General features: G+C 36.9%; 1 protein-coding gene and 1 long non-coding RNA gene across 2 annotated transcripts in view; one reads left to right on the top strand and one right to left on the bottom strand.

Annotated features, from left to right (window-relative positions):
• hlcs (holocarboxylase synthetase (biotin-(proprionyl-CoA-carboxylase (ATP-hydrolysing)) ligase)) overlaps positions 1 to 20,417 on the top strand; it is a 154,270-nt gene that overhangs the window by 95,788 nt on the left and 38,065 nt on the right. The gene's annotated exons all lie outside the window — the stretch shown is intronic.
• On the bottom strand, positions 2,348 to 17,506 carry LOC140727520 (uncharacterized). The gene is made up of 3 exons (XR_012098874.1): positions 17,414 to 17,506; positions 3,735 to 3,998; positions 2,348 to 2,652 (listed from the first exon to the last, which is right to left on the bottom strand). It is a non-coding gene; the product is annotated as an uncharacterized lncRNA (long non-coding RNA).

The following is a 20,417-nucleotide window of genomic DNA, read 5'->3' as shown; positions in this document are numbered from 1 at the left end:
AGTGTCTATAAAGATTCAATGTCTATTTGGAAATCAGATGGCAGAGGGGAAGAAGCTGTTCCTGATTCGCAGAGTGTGTGCCTTCAGGCTTCTGTATTTCTTACCTGATGGTAACAGTGAGAAAAGGACATGCCCTGGGTGCTGGAGGTCCTTAATAATGGACGTTGCCTTTCTGAGACACCGCTCCCTAAAGATGTCCTGGGTACTTTGTAGGCTAGTACCCAAGATGGTGCTGACTAGATTTACAACAGTCTGCAGCTTCTTTCGGTCCTGTGCAGTAGCTCCTCTATACCAGACAGTGATGCAGCCTGTCAGAATGCTCTCCGCAGTACAACTATCGAAGTGTTTGAGTGTATTTGTTGACATGCCAAATCTCTTCAAATTCCTAATGAAGTATGGGCACTGTCTTGCCTTCTTTATAACTGCATCGATATGTTGGGACCAGGTTAGGTTCTCAGAGACCTTGACACCCAGGAACTTGAAGCTGCTCACTCTCTCCACTTCTTCATGCTCTACGAGAATTGGTATGTGTTCCTTCGTCTTACCCTTCCTGAAGTCCACAATCAGCTCTTTCGTCTTACTGACGTTGGGTGGCAAGTGGTTGCTGCGACACCACTCCACCAGTTGGCGTATCTCACTCCTGTACACCCTCTTGTCACCACCTGAGATTCTACCAAGAATGGTTGTATTGCTAGCAAATTTATAGATGGTATTTGAGCTATGCCTAGCCACACCATCATGTGTATATAGAGAGTAGACCGAATAGATTTCATATATTGTGTTGATAACAGTATTTAATGATTTGTGAACTTAGATATTTTTAGTGAAAAGATGTTGTTTGTGAATTACACAGTGAATGGTAAATATGTTAGGTGCAGCTTTTTTAAAAAAAAATTAATATCCCCACGGTGGTGTCCTGTCATTGATGGTGTCCCATCTATTGCATAACCAAAAATGTTGGTGAGCAGAATGTCCTTCTCTTTGAAAAATTGCTCAACAACCCAAAATATTAACTCCTCTTCATATCTGTTTCTGCGCCTCTTGCAAATAGGGAATCTTGAACCATGCTTTCTTCTTTTATGAAATAAACATAACCAAGGAGCAAAGACTCGTTGCCTGGCAAAGTTGACTCGTCTAACTGTGGAGCAAATTCTGATGTCCTAAGTATGTGGCACAATTGTGTGTTCCACGTTCTCAGACATTTCAGCTATTCGTCTTTGAACAGAGTTGTCGTTCAGCAGAATCACTTAATTATTTAGTCTGGTGACTTGTGTAAAACCGTTCTCAGAACCTCCCTTACTACTGTCAGAATCTGTTCTTCTCCAGTTGTACAGAATTTTCCAGATGTAGCAATGAAATGTTGTATGAAGCACGTGAACCATCACAGTTTTGTTGTGAAGTGCTGGCAAACATGCTTTGAAGTATTTTCCATTTCTGAAAGTTTTTGTAAAGTGACTGAAAATAAGCTAAGTTCTTTGCTTTATCAGAGTGTATTGTCTCTAAATGTTAAAGGAGCCAGGATGGTTTCATTGCTTCATTTGTAAAAAAACTTTTTCACACAATAGACACTTTGGCTGCTGGTATAAATCCATATTTCAGATGCTCTAAACTATACTTTTTTATTTAGTCTGCTTCTGCCATTTTCTTTATGGATTAACGACCACGGTCAATAACTTATTGTTTAAGTCTAAATTCCGATGCTGCGATCAATAAAAGGGAAAGTTTTGACGTCATCATAGGTCATGCAAAACTTGACTCTGCTTGTAGGTACATAAAGTGGTCTAGTGATAACTCGATTGGGCTATGGGCTAGAGAAATGTGGTCAAGGGCATTCTAAAGGGCAGATTCAGAACTTTATTCCATTAAATATCATACTCTAATTGAAAGGAATGGTGTCACAGTGTGATTAGAGTATGGGAATTGTACTAGCTAACACTATACAACAGTAGTGAACGGCAATAATGCACAAACAGACAGACAGACATACTTTATTGATCCCGAGGGAAATTGGGTTTTGTTACAGCCGCACCAACCAAGAATAGTGAAGAAATATAGCAATATAAAACCATAAATAATTAAATAATAATAAGTTAATCATGCCAAGTGGAAATAAGTCCAGGACCAGCCTATTGGCTCAGGGTGTCTGACACTCCGAGGGAGGAGTTGTAAAGTTTGATGGCCACAGATAGGAATGACTTCCTATGACGCTCAGTGTTAAAACTCGGTGGAATGAGTCTCTGGCTGAATGTGCTCCTGTGCCTAACCAGTACATTATGGAGTGGATGGGAGTCATTGTCCAAGATAGCATGCAACTTGGACAGCATCCTCTTTTCAGACACCACAGTCAGAGAGTCCAGTTCCACCCCCACAACATCACTGGCCTTACGAATGAGTTTGTTGATTCTGTTAGCGTCTGCTACCCTCAGCCTGCTGCCCCAGCACACAACAGCAAACATGATAGCACTGGCCACCACAGCTTTGTAGAACATCCTCAGCATCGTCCGGCAGATGTTAAAGGACCTCAGTCTCTTCGGGAAATAGAGACGGCTCTGTCTCTTCTTGTAGACAACCTCAGTGTTCTTTGACCAGTCCAGTTTATTGTCCATTCGTATCCCCAGGTATTTGTAATCCGGGTATTTGCACGTGCCAACCCTGAAGATAACACAATTTCTTCAGTTTAGATCTCTCATGAGATGCTAAATACAGAACTATAACATGCTTCGAGCAAAGTCAGTCTTTAAGAGAACAGTGGATTAGCAAGAGATGAGGTGATTATGTCATTATTGTAATCAGTTTTGAGGCTCTGAGGATCAAATACTTATAAATAAGTATAGTATTTTGCAGAAGTCTTAGGCACATGTATATAGATTGGGTGGATAACACTTTTGCATGGTACTGTAGTTATTTTATGTATTGTACTGTATTGCTGCAAAAAAAAATTCATGATGTGTGAGTGATGATAAACCTGATTCTGATCTGAGTCTCCATTGTTGACTGAGAGTGGGAAAGCAGCAGGGAGAAGGGAATCATGGTTGAGAAAAGGGGAAGGGAGTGACAAGCACCAGAGAGACATTCTGTAATGATCACTAAACCAATTGTTTGGAATCAAATGAACTTGCCTGGTGTCTCACCCCCTGCCCGTGGCACTTCTCTGCCACCTGTCCCACACCCCTCTCATGGTGCTCCACCCTCACCATTCCCAGCATCCTTTGCTCCAAATTTACAAACTCGCTCTCTATTCCATGTTGACAAATACAGTACTGTGCAAAGGTCTTTGGCCAACCTAGCTATATATATGTGCACAGTACTGTAATTTATTTCTTAAATTAATCTTGTAATCCCTCATGTGCCCCCTTTACTATTGAGTGCCTCCCCACTGTCCCCTTTATCACTCCTTTAAAAATTCCCCCTCCCCCCAGGGAGATGATATTGCACACTTTGGGAACCGCTGCTTTAGATGGACATCTGTCTTGTATATACGTACATATTCAATTGTGTATTATTTTTTGGTTGTCTGTCTCTTTCCATGTATACAATATTTGTCAGTTGTCTGGGTGCCGTGTTCTTTAATGAAAGGAGGTAAAAAGTTTTCTATTGATACTCCTTGCGTTGGCTCTTCTTTCCCCGTCACATTTTATCATGTAGTGGATTACTGGTTATGGATTAAGATTTTGGGCAAAGATTAGAGTGATGAGAGCTCATGCTTTGTGCCCCGTAACCTCTAGGATACTTACCGATTCTGTGTTCTAAGAAAAATATTGGAATTTCTGGTTTCTGTACTTTTGTGGAAGAAATCTTCCTCTTCATTAAGGAAAACATTGTCAGAAACCAGAAGTTATTTTCTTTGTCATGGAGTTATACAGCATGGAGACAGGATAGTCAGCCCAACAAGTCCACGCCAGATAGATTTACTCATCTGTGTTAGCCTCGTCTTCCAGCACTTGCCCCATGGCCTCTGTGACCAGGTGATTTCAGTGGTAATCCAGAATACAAGTTAGCTGAAACGGTAAGAGCAATTTCTTTTCAACTTTTGAATGTTTGAAATTTAGATTGAATTTTTTAATGCCACTAGAACTTTTGATACATTAGCAGTAAAGTAACAATTTAGAGGCAGCACAATATCCCTACAATTCCTAGATTCCTCTGTAGTTCAAATTATAATCCAGAGTTTGCAATTAATAAGAAGAGACTGTGCTTGCAGAGGAATAGCACTTGTCATTCATTACCTAAGATTTATTGGGGGCTTTTGAGTGGCAGCTGGTGCTTTTCAAGACACTTGTGTTATCACTGTGTGGTTATTGGGGGTCTTTAACATATCATGCCAGGATATGTTTCTCTTCAATCGGATGCAAGAGTTATATTAAGAGTTCTTAATTCCAATAAAAATTTCCACTCAACCATCTGACTCTTGAACCAGAGGGGGTAACTTCATACAACTTCACTCACCCCAATATTGATCTGATTCCACAACCTATGGCCTCACCTTCAGGGAATCTGCAATTTGTGTTCTTGATATTTATTATTATTTCTCTTTTTGTATATGCACAGTTCTTTTTTGTACATTTGTTTTTCATCGATTCTGTTGTGTTTTATTTTGTATTTACAGTGAATGCCTGCATGAAAATGAATCTCAGGGTAGTATACGGTGACATATATAGTCATAGACCATTACAGTACAGAATCAGGCCCTTCAGCCCATCTAGTCCATACCAAACTGTTGTTCTGCCTAGTCCCATTGACCTGTACCTGGGCCATATCCCCCCCCCCCATACCCCTCCTATTGTGTACTTATCCAAACGTCTCTTAAACGTTGCAATCAGACCTGCATCCACCACTTCTGCTGGCAGCTCTCACCACCCTGTGAGTGGAGTTTCTCCTTCATGTTCCCCTTTAAATATTTCACCTTTCACTCTAAACCTAGGACCTCTAGTTGTAATCTCAGCCAACCCCAGTGGGAAAAACCTGCGTGCATCCACCCTATCTATAACCCCTTTTAATTTTGTATACGTACCTCTATTAGAGCTGCAGCATGGCCCCCAGCTCTTGAAATCAATCCCTCGACTAACAAAGGCCAACGCACTATATTCCTTCCTAACCACCCTGTCAACTTACATTGCAACTTTTGAGAGATTAATGGCTGTGGACCTCAAGATCCTTTTGTTCATCCAGACTCCTGATCTCCCAGTCTACCTTGTTGTGGCCCTTACACTATATCATTTACTTGCACTGCGCTTTCTCTGTAACTGTAGCATTTTATTCTGCATTCTGTTATTGCTTTTCTATTAAAAATTAGTCCAAATAGAATAAAAATAGTGAGGTAGTGTTCATGAGTTTATGGATTGTTCAGAAATCTGATTGGTCCATGAACACCACCTCACTATTTTGATAATAAATTTACTTTGAAATCTTATGACGAGTGAGGGCATTTAATGAGAAATAAAGGAGAAGGAAAATTTGGCAAAAGTTATTTTAGTTTTTAAAATTCTAACTTTGAACAATTGCGACTCCCTTCTTCTCAAAGCAAATTTTTTATGTACTGTTGAAAATATAATAAATATTCAGCAGGCAAATGGTATTTGGTGAAAAGATCACTGAGTAATGAAAGGAGTACAATTTCTATTTCCTCAAGGTAGAAATTCTGTGCATAGATCTACATTAATGTAATATCAATTCTTGGTGCGTATCACATCAATTACAAATCATCAGTTTGCTACAAACCATCAATACAGTTTGTAGAACTTTCTGTACTCTTGTGAATTGTTAAATGCAGCCTTTTAAATTCTGATTTATATTTAGTTTTATATAATAATGTAAAATATAATGATAAATCTTGAGCCATAAATTGGGCGTCCAGAACTACAACCATCCATCTGTATTGCGTTGACTGGATTATATAATCAATTCTTAATGTGATTGTACCTTCAACCTTTGGACTTGGAGGTAAAACAGTTGCTAATTGAAGCTGGCAGATACACTATTAAATTCATATATTAATAACATAGAGCAATAACTTAATGAAAGAGGTTTCAGGTCATCTGTTCTGTGCATGGATGGTTGTTTTGCTATGTGCCATAATTAAGCTATGACATCTTTAGCTGGCTTTTGTGTGTTAAGCACCATATGTACAGTACAGATACTGAATAGATGTGGATTTATGATTGTGTTTAGCCACCTGCTGTGTGAGCCCAGACTGTCTGTATAGATGTCTGGTATAATTGTGAATAGGTTTCATTTACCAGACCATAACATCTTCCTAAGGATCATTGATAGTGGAATGCTTAAAGTCTGCAGTTGCAACCTGCGGTGACGTTATGGTCCTAGCTTAAAGTATTAAACAAGATGTACAGTGGGACTTCCTTAAAGAAATTTGCTCATATTTCTAAAATTGCCCTTAAAAATAGTTCAACAGTTCTATTTAATATCAGAGGATGTACAGAGTATGCAACCTGAAATTCTTGCTCTTGCAGGCATCCACGAAGCAGAAGAGTACCTCAAAGAGTGAGTGGCAGTAAAAACATTAGAACCTCAAAGCTCCCATGCACAAGCAGCAGCAAAATAATAGAAATAATGCTACATCTAATTTTACTACAACAACGTTTTAAGAAAATATTTTTGCATATTGTGTTTTTTGTAGCAGATTTCATTGTATAAAACTAACTTTGTAGTTTGCTTACTACTAGAAATATTATATTGCCAATGCATCACTATAGCCATTTGGTGTGCTGTATAAGTGAAACCACTCAATGTAGACATTGTACTCAACATTTCTATGTGCTCGGGTATATTTGTTTTCATTGTTGAGATTTTTGAAATCCTTTAAGTGATGGCACAGTTCATCAATCTGCCACTCAAAATAACAAGAGCAATCTAGTACGGCTGTTCAGCCTTGCACTTTCCTTTATTTTGTTTACTTATTGAGAACTAGAGTAAAGGATTAAAGACAGTAGGTAAAAAGAAATAAAAAGAAAAACAAGGTAAATCAAGAATTTGCAAATCAGGCGAATGTAGAGAAAAAAGAGTAAAAGAATATTGAATAAAGCTGGTAATGCAATTCAGGCTACTTGTTGGAATGATGCTTAAATGACCGATTTAGACAAATGCTGTATTTCTACACTGTGCCTTTTATATATTTCTTTGTGGGAGATGTCTAGCTCACTTTCCATTATTAGGAGAGTTTCTGAAATAACCAAGCTGTATCTTGGATGAACAGCTTTCCTCAAACCCACAAAAATGTTTTGCTTCGTTCCTACCCCCTTAACAGAACAATCATCACTAAGGAGTCAAACCAGATGGAGTAAAGCACTCTGCACTTTATAAAGGCATCAATCCATCGTCATCCTGTTAGTTTTGATTTCTGTTTTGACATTTCCAGTCATTCAATTTATTGTAGTATAAAAAGTTGAACTCAGTTGAAAATTGACAAGGGCCTGAAAAAAATGAGTACAAGGCCCATTGGTAAGGGCCTGAAAAAATGAGTGTAAAATGTATGCTATCTAAAATCTTAAATGGACGAATTTTCAATAGGTCTGTAATTTTTTTTTAAAAAGATTCAAAATTGTTTATTGTCTTCAGTACACAAGAGTAAAGGAGAACAAAATGATTGTTACCTTGGATCTGATGCGGCATTAAAAAACTTAAAGAACACAATAAAGAAACTTTAAAAAAAAACCATGCACAATAAATGTAAAAATAATCCTATAAAATACAGACAGTGGATGGGTTGAAAGTGGGGCATAGCTTACTCTCAGTGGTCTCTGCAGATAACGGTACATGTTAGTATGTAAATGAGAAAACAGAGGAGGCCCAAGAGTGATTCTTGGGCAATGTAACTATGTACAAGTGATTTTAGAGTTATGATTAGATGACGCCTTCCCCAGTGTTGTAGGTCTGTCAATATTCAGTTCTAGCTTACCTTGGATGTAAATTAATTTGCCTATTTAATATTTGTTGCCACCCATCTGTCCTTCCACATACATGACTTCACTCTTCCCCTCCCCTACACCTTACTTTCAAGCATGGTATAACTGATAGCTGACTTGTCGAGATTTAGCATCTTATCCTCTGGGAAACTGTTGGGGCAATCCGTTATCCTGGTAACCCATACAAACAGGTAGAACAATGATTTGTACTGTCAGTGCCACTGATATATGTAACAATTTATTATTATAAATGAGAGGATGCCCTTCGTCAAGATAATATTTCATTCAGGAGATTGTAGTTTTAAATTTTCGTTCATTTGAAGTCTTTTTCCAGTTCCTTGTAGGGGTGCAAAGGGGAGTGTATGTCATAGACCTTCTCCCTCTCTTTCTCTCTTTGCCCATGACTGCCCCGCTTGATGTCTCAGATTAGCTTAACAGCATGGCATTCTGAAAGGATGAAGAAAAGTGGAATTTTTAAAGAAAATATTCTGGAAAATAAACATAAATTTGAATGAAAATTAACCTGAATACCTTGTTGAAAGAACACTGATACTTTGCTTGGGTAAATCTTAATGTATGTAGTAGGCCTGACTCATTTTGCCAGGCTCAATTGAAATTGACGTATAACAACTTGTACTTGGATTGATTGGAACGGGTTCTGGATAAAAACCTTAAATGCAGTAGATCTTGATGTAAATCTCAATTGAACAAATTGACCTTGTGTAGAGTAATTGCAATTGTATGAAATTGTAAGCAGATGTTAAAACTTTGCCTTTTAGCACTTGATCCATTCAAAAGGAGCAGATTAATTTAAAAAAAACCTAAAACTGATAAAACTTTTTTTTAGTATTTACTGAAATACGCAGCATTACTGAAACTGTACACAGAACTTTGCACTAGCTAGATTGTTGTTTCTTAATGAAGTTTTGCCAAAAAAAAGCCCAGAATATGGCAAATGTGGCAAGTATGTATATTTAGACCAATAAATAAGTGGGCCTTTATGTTAACGAGTAATAGGGAGATATATGACAGGTGTAGTTTTTCACTGCCAGACTTAAAAACTTTTATGAAAAAATCCTCTGAAATATGAATATTTCCAAAAGCATTACCACCCATCATGAGCAGGTTTTCTTGCTTGTTTTGGAATCCTTCTTGACATTTATTAGGTTGGTACCTGACCTGCTTTATTTTGCTAGGTTTCTGCAAAAGATGTTGAATTTGCTAGTAATTTGTGTAAGATTATTTTCAAAAATATTTCATTAAACAAAAATCAAGCCTACTTACTCTCCAGCCTATTATTTTAAATAGCTATTTGAGAAAAGTAATTTGCAAAGATATGCTCAGAGAAGTTTAGAAGAATGGTGGGGGGGAGAGGGTGATATTTCATTGAAACCTTTCGAATATTGCAAAGGCCTAGATAGAGAGGATGTTTCCTATAGTAGGGGAGTCTAGGACCAGAGAGCATAGCCTCTGAGTAGAAGGACATCCCTCTGGAACAAAGATGAGGATGAATTTATTTTGCCAGATGGTGGTGAATCTGTGGAATTCATTGCCACAGGCGGCTGTGGAGGCCAAGTCATTGAGTATATTTAAAGTGAGTTTGGTAGGTTAGTGATTAGTCAGAGTATCAAACGAGAATGGCATTGTGAGGGATAATAAATCAGACATGATGGAATGGTGGAGCAGATTCGGTGGAGCAGACTCAGTGGGCTGAATGATCTAATTTTGTTCCTATGTCTATACCTTGAAATCAGCGCTGTCCATCTGACTAGATCCATTTTAAACTTGAGGAATTCAGTATACTGGCCCTTTTCTCAACCATAGCATCAGATTGCCACCTGCGACTATTCTCCTGCCTTCTCCCTGTATCCCTTGATGCCCTGACTAGTTAGAGTACTGTTATATATGGGCAGCTCCAATACAAGCTTTTAAGCATGTCGAAGTGGTGCTTGGAGGTGTACATATCAAGAGGTTTGACATCCGCACCTCCAAGCACCAAAAACGGTACTCTAATTTTAATTTTACTTCTACTTCATACATCAAAGTTTAAAAAAAAGTTTGAAGTAAGTTATTATCTGAGTACATACATGTCACCTGGGATTCTTTTCCTTGCCTTCAAACTTAGCAAATTTGTAGAACAGAAACTGTAAACAGGATTAATGAACAACAAACTGTGCAAATGCAAATATAAATAAATAGCAAGAGCATGAAATAATGAGATAGGGTTCTTAAAGCAAGACCATCAGTTGTGGGGGCACCAGAAATAGAACGAATGTAGTTATCCCCATTTGTTCAAGAGCCTGATGGTTGAGGGGTAGTAACTGTTCCTTAACTGGTGGTGTGAGTTCTGAGGCACTTGTAAATCATTTATATTTTTGGGTGAAAGACTCAAAGTTTCTGTAATTTTTTAACATATTGCATTAGAATTCTGCCTTTTTAAAAAAATAAGAAACCTTGTGTACAGGAACAGTCTAGTTTTATTTTTAGAATTCCTATTTAAAAATGCTATATTTTAAATTTAACTAGGGGAAGGTCTTCTGTGTTGGGATTGTATTAGGCATTGCCTCTGGCACGTGGAAATTTCCTTTGGTCAATTATTTGCACGCTTGCAGGCATTGATTAGAAAAGGTAAAATCTTAATGATATTTTAAGCCAAATATCAGCTGCTTGACAATTGCAATAGGCAAGTTTTGAGGGGGATTCTAGGAATCACTGCTCTTAAAAATATTCAAATACAGGTAGGCTAATAGCAGCCAAAATTTTGGAATAATTCAATTTCTAACAGAATTCTTTCAGACCTTTGATCGGTGACTCATTAGACAATAACACATAATCTTAGTGTGAGGTTAGTGCTGTTGAATGCCACAATATATGCAAGGAAAATGCTCATTGCTAATGGGAAAAAGTTGTTGTTCCTTGCATTGGGTGGCATTTTTGCCGTTCCTATTACATTTGACTTTTTTACAAGCCCAAGTTTCTAGCTTGACGCTCAACCTAGCATGGATGGAGAGTGTGTAAGGGGATTCAGACTGGGACCACTCACCTCAAAGTCTGGTGCTGATGCCACTACACCGCTGGCCGGCTAATGGCAGTGAGTACTGTGTCTTAATGAATGTTGACAGTTAACAGAGTCCAGCTCCAGTTATTACCTTTCTCATGCTAACTGTTCTGAAAATATTCTCCAAGGATATTCAGCATGTGTTTTGTCAGAATGACTAACTTATTATCAGATTTGTACACTTTAATTTTAATGGCAGGATGATTTCTGTTTTCGTTAAAAGAATAAAAGACCGAATAATTGTTTCCCCTTTAAGAAAAAATGCTTCTGGTACCTATTGTGGAGGGAGTCTTGTTAGGAATTTAAATTGTAGATGTTGCCTAATTGAACATTTTTCTAGCCTTCTCTAGTTATATTTAAAATATTGCATTTTGAATTATTTTTAAACTTGGACTGTTTGCTGTACACATAGTTGCTTATTAAAAAAGAAGAATCTAATGCACTTTGTTTAAAGTGTTCAGTGAATTAAATTTAAATTTGCTGCTATATTGATTTGAGCTTTTGGAGTTTGATCTGTCCTAATGAATTTTAAATGCAAATAGTTAATCCATTTAAAAAAGAATTGATGTCTGAACTGTGCTGCATGTACTATATGTAATCCTTGAATTATAATTTTTAAATGATGGCTAGATGAGTATTGATACTTTATTTTTATTCTGAACTTTAATGTAAAGAAGTGCACTGTGAGAACAATAATGCAAAATTGGTAACCGTGGAGCACAGTTTCAAATTGGTTTTGTCATATATTTCTCTTCACTTCCGTCAACATGGCCTGCACAGCCACTTTGTCAGTGCATTTTGACTGGAGTGACACAATCAACCCTAAAGGCATTAAAGCTGAAGCTTGAATATTGAATTGATCAGGTGGCAGTGGAGTATGCTTTACCCTCTCGAGGAAGTCAGTATATATGCCAATAAAAGAATTCGATTGAAACATTGGCTGGATTTTGTGTTTGCCAAGAGTAGTCTTTGGGCTTTAGACAGAATACATTAAAGATTAAATTCTAACAAAATAAATTTCATAGTTTAGACCACAACAGTGGTCTGATCAAATTTTGTAACAGTTAAAAATATTCAACTCTATCTCAAGTAGTGGTAAGAAAATAATGTATATCAGATCCAGGGAATATATAATTTAATGGAAATTTCTGCACATTGATTCCATCAATGGTTCTTTGTGTTTATTGGAATAGATATTTTATACAGAAAAAGCTAGGTAAAATGATCTGGATTCAATATTTTTATAGTCTTATGAAAGGAATGGTACCAGGAGTTTCTTTAGTTCAAAAAAAATTGGAAGAACATTGTGGCATTTCATTTCTGATGCTTATTTTTTTAGAAAGTTATTTTGTATCTTCTTTAAAAAAAACTGGTGTTTTAGGGGTTGATAATGTGATACAAGCCAAGATAAGATTGAATGACAGAGCAGGTTCCAGATTCCACGGACCACATAGCCTTCTCGCACTCGTATTTTCTATGTTTCTTCCATTCTTTATAAACATAATTTTTAAAAATGTTTTTGCTCCTGTTGTTCATGAAGAAACTATTTTATTTAATGCTCTATGTTGACATGTAACATTGAGATTTCATGTTGATGATATCTAGCACATTAAATTTGACCAAACATTTATCTGTAGAAAGCTGCTTTAAATTCAGCTTTGGCAACTGATGTTCTGAAGCCACTTTATTACACTTTGTGAGTCTATTTAAGAATGAGATTGCCAAATATTTAGGTGACTTTTCAGAAAGTGAATGTGAAGCACTCAAAGTTGTAAGTTGTTCAAAATTTACCAAAGTGTATTTGGTACAATTGTCAGCTGAGAATTTTCTCCCAAATGACTGTAGGCTGTGCAAGAATGAAGTGCTATAGGTAGAAGCATCTATACAAATTAGGAAAAAAATGCAAATGAGTTCTTATAAAACAACTTGGGGGAAAAATTAATCCTCCTTTCATGTCACTTTTCTTGCATAATGCCACTTTTCTTGCATAATGCCACAACCTAAGCTTTTTAATATTAATTTCTTTCTTCTGAGGGTTGGATTTCTCAGTGAATACTTCCAGAGACATGAGTTGAACTGCACCTCATCTGCATTGTCGCTTTCTATTTGTGAAATGCTGGTATCTTATCGAAGCCTGCTTCTGTTTTTAGCAAGAGCAGGCAAATATAGACTTTGTAGCAATTTCATTCATTGCGATGTGAATTGCATTCAAGCATTGCCTTCAACCAGTGTTCTCATTTCTGATCACAATCAGCAAAACTTCCAGAGAAGTGTGTTTTTGTTTGACCATTAGATGTAGGAGCAGAATTAGGCCATTTGGCCCATTGAGTCTGCTCTGCTATTTGATCACGGGTGGTTTATCCCTCTCAGGCTGATGCTCCTGCCTTCTCTCCCTCACTATTCGAGTTAGGAATTAGTATTTTGGAACCCGGTTATCAAAAGAAGATTTAGCACTGATTATTCAGCCTTGGAGGTGAGGACTAATCATTTGACAATAAAACTGGGAGCATCTGTACTTACCGGAATCAGGTTTCTTATCACTGACAAATGCCATGAAATTTGCTGTTTTGTGGCAGCAGTACAGTGTAAGACACAAAATGACTATAAATTACAATAAGAAAATGAAATAAATAGTGCAAAAGAGAGATAGTGAGGTAGTGTTCGTTGACCATTCAGAAATCTGGTGGCAGAGGGGAAGAAGCTGTTCCTAAAATATTGAATGTGCGTCTTCAGGCTCCTCTACCTCTTACCTGGTGATAATAATGGGAAGTAGATATTTTGGTTTCAGGATGGGAGGAATTGAAGGAGTTTGGTACTTTTTCATCTGCTGTTCTTTACAGCGATGCTAATTTTAAATTGCTGACTTTGACACTGTCTAGGGCTGCAGAATCATTAATTTCTGATACATGATAAATTAGTAGATCAGTTTAAAAAGCAGATTCCAAAACCCAGAGTGCTGAGGTGTACAATGCACAGCAGAGTTTAAGATGGTAATACATTTGTAGTGTAATCCCTAATCTGTTCAAAGTTCAAAATAAATTTTATTATCAAAATAGGTATCTCATCAAATGCTACCTAAGATTCATTTTCTTGCAGGCATTCACAGTTGAACAAAGTAGTACGATAGAATATATTAAAAAGTGCACACAAAGACCAACGTGTTGTGCAAATACAAAAAGAAACAAGTAATAATAAATAAACAAAACTGAGAACATGAGTTGTAGACTTGCAGAATGCTGACGTTCAAAGCTGTGACAGCATTTTGGCTGTCATTGTTAAAGGTGTTGCTAAATTCTGGTTTTAACCTTGAAGAATGCTGTTAACAATGAGCCTTCTATCTTTCGGCTGTGTAATTTCCCTTCTGTTTCTACTTACTTTATTCAAGATGGAATGAAGGCTCATATTACATCTTTTTGATATTTTATAGTTATCGTTTTAATTTAATGCACCATGGCAAGAATTTAAAAGATCCTCATAGTTTCCAGTGAAAAGGCATAATGACTTCCATTAAAAGGCCTTAATTGTATTAATCAAGAGGCAGGCATATCACAGAGGTAAAATAGTTTTTCTTGAAATCTACATTTGATAATGCACTAATTTTTTTTTCTCTTGGCTCCTTTTAATTTATATTTCTCTGCCCAAAATTTTTGTTGCCCTCATCCATTTAACACGTACAAGCAGGATAGGAGTCGTATGGTTTATATTACCCTTACTTTATTTAAATTTCTTCCAAACAATGTTTTAATTTGGAGAGCCAGAACTGGATGGTTTCACTTTATAAATTTGTAACTCTGTATAATTTAATGTGGCACGTATTGATTAAGGATCGTGGAGTAGATTACATTTGCAACTACAGTCTAAATAAAGTATCTTGTTGACTTTAGAATAAGACTGGAACCTGCAGCTTGCAGAGTTGGTGGGAAATTGGTCTAATATCAGAATAAACCAATGTTCAAATCTGCTTAAAGTGCAGAAAAACATCAGGAATCCATGGTATTCTTAGTCTGATATATGTGTACCCACAGGATTAGTTGAACATTTTAGAATTTAGTTAACAGTTTACAAAGAATTCCAATTTATTTCCCTCCTAAGGAAAGCTGATGAAACCTTTTATAATGCAAAGGGCTGTGTCAATAGAACAGACTAAACATTACTGCATTAGTCCTCAGGACAGAGAGTCCAGAGAATGCAGCCGTCTTTCTCGCTGTTCAAAAATGTCATAGGCTGACAATTCAATCAAGATGATTTTTGTTTAAAAAAAAACTTTGCTTAAGAAAAGTATTTTAATAATAGACTGGCATGTGGTAACCAGGCAGGTTTTGTAATTTTACTTGATGTGTAGAAAATCTGAGGAGACAATCTGCCTCAGAGTTTTGTGAAATTACTGAATATTGCAAGGCAACAAGATATGTGTCCTTGCTAAACGACTGTTGGTGCTGTACAGTACTGCTTAACTAAACTGTCTTTTAGAAAAATAATTAAAGGTAAAGATAAATAAATTGGCTGTGTATTGTGATAGTTTAGAATGTTAAACTATTGAAAATATATTGAGCAGAGCTGATTTAATTTTTGCTAAGTATGTTCTTGTATTTTATATCTCCTCCAGCTGGTTGGATTATGTGATCTATAGTCTGTGCACAGTTCTCTAGATTTAATTTAGTAAATGAGATGTATATTTTGTTTATACAACACTAATTTAAAAAAAATGTGTAAAGTGTTCTGAGGAAAGTTTTTTCAACATCAATATGAAAGCCATTATGATAGGAGAGATTATAATATAGATTATTATGGAGAACACATGGTGTTTCTATTGAAGTTATAAACTTACATTTTATGTACTGCCTTGATGTTCCTTTGCTCAAGTGCTGTAAATTGTCAGCACGTACACGGGAATATTGGTTTGTAAGGACAAAATCTGAAAAGCAAATTTCTGAGAATTTGAATACAAATTTCCTAAAACTTAACAAGTCAACTGTATGATAGTCTATTTACTAAAGTATCTATGCAGAAATGTTATGCTTTTAAGATCATGTTTAGTGTTGGCTGGAAAAGCTAATTCACAATAAAGCATTTACCAGATAATCCATATATTGTTGCGGGCTAACTAGGACTTCATTTTTTTTTCTTAGCGACGTCTTTATTATCCTTGTGGGAAAATGTTTGGATTCAGCTGCAGTTGATAGCATTAGGACAATCTGGCAGCTTTTCAGGTGAATATCAGTCATGTTTCAGTGTACTGCAGCTTTAAGTGCTATTATTTCTTTCAACAGTTTAAAAAGTTGCAACTTTAACATAGAAACGTTCAGGAAGCAAATACGTATGGAAGTTGTATTGGAAATACATTTATTCTGTCATACTTAAGATGTAGCACTCAATACATAATGATTAAAAAAAACAAAAGCTAGGGCTGTTATTTTAATGCTTTTACTTAGTAGGTGCCTGAAATCCATGAAACACCTGCTAATTTGCCAAATGTCCTCAATAGTTGTTATCAGATTCCTGTAAAATACATCTTTGTTTCCACATTATTTTGTACAATGGTAATAGCATTTATGATACAGTTACCAGTGTGAGTAATTCCATGGAACATCTGATAGTTTAAAATGAAAGATTGATTTGTTTGTATTGGGTTTTGAAATGGAAGAAGAAAAATTAAATGAAAAGGGAAATGAAAATTCAGTTCTCTGATAGCCAGGCAATTTTTTACTTGAATAATTCAACTCCACACACAGTAGTGTATTATATGAAAATAATATATCGAAAGCTCATGTATTGTATTAAAAATATAAGACACAAGCCTTTGAGAATAGGAAACCTCAGAAAATATCGGGTCTTAAAATCTGTGCTTTCGTTAATAACATGCATTTTTAACATGTATTTTAAATTTTGGGAAACTTTTAAAAGATATTGCTGTCAAATGAGCATTATTTCCCTACCAAAGTTGTTGAGACATCCAGTGTCTGGCTGACTGTAAGCCCCAGATGTTCTGCAAAAGGTTTGGATGGTGATGTTCTTTTACAATTCATTTGTATTTTACAAATGCACTAATTTTTTTTGCTTATATATTTTTTCTATATATAGGAAGAATGCTTTAAGTGTGAACTCCATTCTTTAGATTCTTTTAATGTTTTCCCAGCAATGCTTAGTTAAATATTGTGCATTAGTGCAGTACTTTATATATGCTGATGTGCATATTGGTGGTTCCCTTGACTTTGATGTTACTATTAAAATCTATATGCTCCACAAGAAGTTGTAAAAGAGGTATTTACATATGAATTCTTGAGTGATATAATTTACAGAACTTTTACTGATTGAATAAAAGATTATATCAACAATGGACAAAATACTTCGACCATATTTTATGAAAAAAAGTTCTTGTGAAATATTCCTTACATAGAAAGCAAAATATATCTCGAAAAAAAGGATAATTTACTACCTTGCTTCAGTCCAATTTTTCTGCTCAGTCCAGAGCTCCTCTTCCTGTGGTTTAAGTGCGCTCATAACTGCCTAAACATTTAAAAGGTTTAAAAGTGCTTTCTGCAGATTAGAAGACTGAATTGACTGTATTTTACTGAGTTTAGTCTGGTTCCAGAAACAATAACTGTCCAATATAAACATATCCTTCAGAAAGAATGCAGTTTTAAAATCCTGTATTTCCATTTATAAGGCTAATTGCATAGCCTAGGTATTTAGAAAATGTTGACTTTCTTTCCTGTTGTTCTCATTTAGCTTTTCAAAAGCATATCTCACAGTATCACAATTGGTTGAAACTTAGTAATAACACGTCAAAAAAGCTGAAGTATGCATGCCATCTTGTAAACACTGTCATCTTTTGCTCCCTTTCCCAATGTAGTCTGATTCATCACAGCTTAGTAGGAATAATTTCCTTTCATCTCCTCCAACTTTATTAAAAAAAAATTGTGAGTGGGTATAGACAATCATTTTATTCCTTTAACTACTGAGTTTATTTATGTTATTCTAACACTGATGCTATTTTTGAGATCATTACGATTATGTTCAAAGATACTGAATATGTTCTAAGATACTGAATAGGCAGTAATTTAAAAGGGAAAATCTTAAATTGATACTGGGACAAAAAGTTAACATTTTAGGGGAATAGCTCTTAAATGCTTGTAATCTTCAGTAAATGTGTTATGTTACAACTTGGGAGAGTGCAATGAAGTAAATTAAAGAACGAATGTACAGTACAATTAACAGTTAAATGTCTAAATAAACTGCACAATTTCTGGCTGTTGCCAGTCTTAAAAATATTTCCACTGTTATTCCAGACAGCAAAGAATTGGACTTTAAAGCCAATGATAAATTGAGTCACAAGTAGAAAAAGGCACATTTAATGATGCGTTTAAAAACCTGCTGTCAGTTCCTTCTGCCTTGCTGTTGTGCCTGGGCAGCAGGCAGGAGCATGACCTCCCAGAGCTCCACCAGGTTAAGCAGTCTGATTGAGCACTGCTGCTAATTAAGAGCTCTTGCTGTTTGGCAGGACCACCAGAGAACCTTCTGCACTTGTTCATGATGACTGCGTGTCCTCTAAAATTAACTCTTGATGCATGCAGGCAGGAGGCCCAGCTGGCCTCTGCCGTTCCTCTTACTGCAGAGATGAAGTTTAATCAGAAGCCCAGTCTCCAGCACCATCGTCGGCAACAACCACACAAAACCAAAGGTGTCTCCTGCACAAGGAGAAAATGAATACACCAGGGCGCATCGCAGCTTCCATGTGAACAAAAGGAGGGCCGCTAACGTTAAGTGGCTGAAGCAAAAAAAAAGCAATTAAGTGGTGAGACTGACAAAGCTGCTTTCAAACTGTTGCTAATTTGTGAGAAATATTGATTTAGAGTTAGGATGATAATCACCACAATGATTGCTGACCTGGCCCTTCTCACCAGTTTTCCTGCATCCATGCAGGAGATCAACTGCAAAGATATTGCCTGCTCGGCAAGCATCTGCTCTTCATTTCTGAGCCCAGAAACCATTTGTTGGTAGGCCATTCGATAGTGCAAGCATTCAGATATTTTCATTTATACAGTGGACACTTTATTAGGTACAGGAGTGGAACCCAGGGTGATATTCTACTGCTGTAGTCCATCCACTTCAAGGTTCAATGCGTCTGTGTTCAGAGATCCTCTTCTGCACAACACTGTTGTAATGCATGGTTATTTGAGTTGCCTTTGCCTTCCTGTCATCTTGAATCAGCCTGGCCAATCTCCTCTGACCTCTCATTAACAAGGTGTTTTCACCCACAGAATTGCTGCTCGCTGGGTGATTTTTGTTTTTGTTTGTACCAATCTCTGTAAACTCTGATATATGAAAATCCCAGGACAAATAAGCAAATGCTTAGTCTTAGAGGCAGGTTTTGTTTTGGGAGAGGTGAACAAACAAGTTTGTGGAGGAAATACCAGAACTTAGAAGGCATTGCAAGCATTAGCTGATTGAATGGAGTAAGAAATGCATTAGAGCAGGTGTCCCCCAACCATTTTTTGTGCCATGGACCAATTCCATGGGTCTGTGGATGCCAGGGGGAGAACATAGCACAATTGGGCCATGAGAACAGGCAAAACTGTTCCACATTCAGTGAGATTCATGACTTTAGCCATAGAGATACAGCAAGGTATCAGGTCTTAGTCCAGTAACAAGGAGTCTGGAATAACTGGGGATAAACCCCAACTGCATCACATAGGTACCCAGTGGCCACTTCCTTAGGTAAAGGAGGTGGTCTTCTGCTGCTGCCACCCATCCACGTCAAGGTTCAACGTGTTGTGTGTTCAGAAATGCTCTTCTGCACACAAATGTTGTAACGTATAGTAATTGAGTTACTGTCACCTTCCTGTCAGCTTGAAGCAGTCTGGCCGTTCTCTTCTGAGCTCTCTTATTAGCGGTAGTGCAGTGGTTAGCGCAAAACTACTACAGCTCATGGTGTCGGAGCTCAGAGTTCAATTCTGTCATCCTGTCTAAGAAAGTTTATTCATTCTTTTGTGCGTGTGTGTGTGCATGTGCATGTTTCCTTCGGGTGTTCCAGCTTCCCCCCACGGTTAGTAGATTAATTGGTCATTGTCAGTTGTCCTGTGAATAGACTAGTGTCCTGTGAATAGGGGGGGTCGCTGGGTGGCACGGCTCATTGGGTTGGAAGGGCTTGTTCTGTGCTGTATCTCTAAATAAAAATGAAATAAACAAGGTGTTTTCACCCACAGAACTGCTACTCGCCGGGTGTTTTTTGCTTTTTGCACCATTTTCTGTAAACTCTAGAGACTGTTGTGTGTGAAAATTCCAGGAGATCAACAGTTTCTGAGATACTCAAACCACCCTGTCTGGCACCAACAATCATTGCATGGTCAAAGTCATTTTGATCCCATTTCTTCCCCATTCTGATGTTTGGTCTGAACAACAGCTGGATCTCTTGAACATGTCTGCATGCTTTTATGCAT

This window comes from Hemitrygon akajei, chromosome 5 (genome assembly GCF_048418815.1).
Source record: "Hemitrygon akajei chromosome 5, sHemAka1.3, whole genome shotgun sequence".
Classification (NCBI taxonomy): Eukaryota; Metazoa; Chordata; class Chondrichthyes; order Myliobatiformes; family Dasyatidae; genus Hemitrygon; species Hemitrygon akajei.
The sequence above is the reverse complement of the archived record's forward strand: the minus strand, read 5'-3'. Positions and strand labels throughout refer to the sequence as shown.